Raw genomic sequence first — 2,197 nt, 5'->3', positions numbered from 1 at the left:
ACACTGCCTCTGTGCCCTGTAGTTTGCTTTGTTGCTCTGTTGTTGGAAATATTGTGTGCTTTATGTTTTGTTCTAACATCAAGAAATTGCTCAGCCCTTGAATAATTCAGAGGGTACATGAGAGTATTTCTTTTTTTTCTTTCTTCCTTCCTTCCTTTCTTTCTTTCTTTCTTTCTTTCTTTCTTTCTTTCTTTCTTTCTTTCTTTCTTTCTTTCTTTGTTTTTTTTTTTTTTTTTTTTTTACAGCAAACCGGTAGCCAACATCAAACTAAATGGAGAGAAACTTGAAGCAATACCACTAAAATCTGGGACTAGACAAGGCTGTCCTCTCTCCATATCATTTCAATATAGTACTTGAAGTTCTAGCGAGAGCAATTAGACAACATAAGGAGGTCAAGGGGATACAAATTGGAAATGAAGAAGTCAAATTATCACTATTTGCAGATGACCTGATAGTCTACTTAAGTGACCCGAAAACCTCCACCAGAGAACTCCTACAGCTGATAAACAACTTCAGCAAAGTGGCTAGCAAATCAGTTGCCTTCCCATGCTCAAAGGATAAGCAGGCTGAGAAAGAAGTTAGGGAAATGACACCCTTCAAAATAGTCACAAATAATATAAAGTATCATGGTGTGACTCTAACCAAACAAGTGAAAGATCTATATGACAAGAACTTCAGGTCTCTGAAGAAGGAAATCAAAGAAGACCTCAAAAAATGGAAAAATCTGCCATGCTCGTGGATTGGCAGGATTAATATAGTTAAAATGGCCATCTTGCCAAAAGCGATCTACAGATTCAATGCAAACTGGGGAAGACCCTTGAGGACATGGGCACAGGGGAAAAGTTCCTGAACCAATAGCTTATGCTTTAAGATCAAGAATTGACAAATGGGACCTCATAAAATTACAAAGTTTCTGTAAGGCAAAGAACACTGTTAAAAGGACAAAACGGCAACCATCAAATTGGGAAAGGATATTCACCAACCCTACATCTGATAGAGGGCTAATATCCAATATATACAAAGAACTCAAGAAGTTAGACCCCAGGGAAACAAATAACCCTATTAAAAAATGGGGTACAGATCTTAACAAAGAATTTTCACCTGAAGAAATTTGAATGGCCTAGAGGCACCTTAAGAAGTGCTCAACATCATTAGTTATTTGGAAAATGCAGATCAAAACAACCCTGAGATTTCACCTTACACCAGTCAGAATGGCTAAGGTCAAAAACTCAGGAGACAGCAGGTGTTGGCGAGGATGTGGAGAAAGAGGGACATTCCTCCACTGCTGGTGGGGCTGTAAGATGGTACAACCACTGTGGAAATCAGTCTGGAGGTTCCTCAGAAAACTGGACATGAGACTTCCAGAGGACCCTGCTATACCTCTCCTGGGCATATACCCAAAGGATTCCCTGACATGCAATAAGGACACATGCTCCATTATGTTCATAGCAGCCTTATTTATAATAGCCAGAAGCTGGAAAAAACCCAGATGCCCCTCAAAGGAGGAATGGATTCAGAAAGTGTGGTATATTCACACAATGGAATACTACTCAGCAATTAGAAACAATGAATTCACAAAATTTTTAGGCAAATGATTTGATCTGGAAAATATCATCCTAAGTGAGGTAACCCAATCACAAAAGAATACACTTGGAATGCAATCTCTGATAAGTGGATATTAATTAGCCCAGAAGCCCTGAATACCCAACGCACAAATTCCATAACAAATGACTCCCATGAAGAAGTATGGAGAGGGTCCTGATCCTGGAAAGAATTGATCTAGCATTGGAAGGGAATATAAGGACAGAGAAAAAGGAGGGAGGTGATAGGGGAAGGGATGGAGAGAAGGTTTATGGGACATATGGGGAGGGGGGATCCGGGAAAGGGGAAATCATTTGGAATGTAAACAAAGAATATAGAAAATAAAAATATTAAAAAAGAAAAAAAATGTGACTTTCAGTAAAAATACTGCTTCCAGAAATCTCTATATATCCCTGACACTTTGAGACATCCTTCTTCGAAGTCATTAAGGCAACTAGTCAAAGCTCCCCATAACTTCTCTAAACAGAAAAAATCCACTCTAATAGCTGTGGAAATAGACTTATTCACAGGACTCTGAAGGTTAATAAATGGCTTACCTGTTTGAATCTAGTGTTCTAGTTCATGGAATCCAACAGAGAGGTCTGATTTATTCCAT

This window comes from Apodemus sylvaticus, chromosome 15 (assembly GCF_947179515.1).
Source record: "Apodemus sylvaticus chromosome 15, mApoSyl1.1, whole genome shotgun sequence".
In the NCBI taxonomy this organism is placed as follows: Eukaryota; Metazoa; Chordata; class Mammalia; order Rodentia; family Muridae; genus Apodemus; species Apodemus sylvaticus.
Note: the sequence above shows the minus strand (reverse complement) of the source record.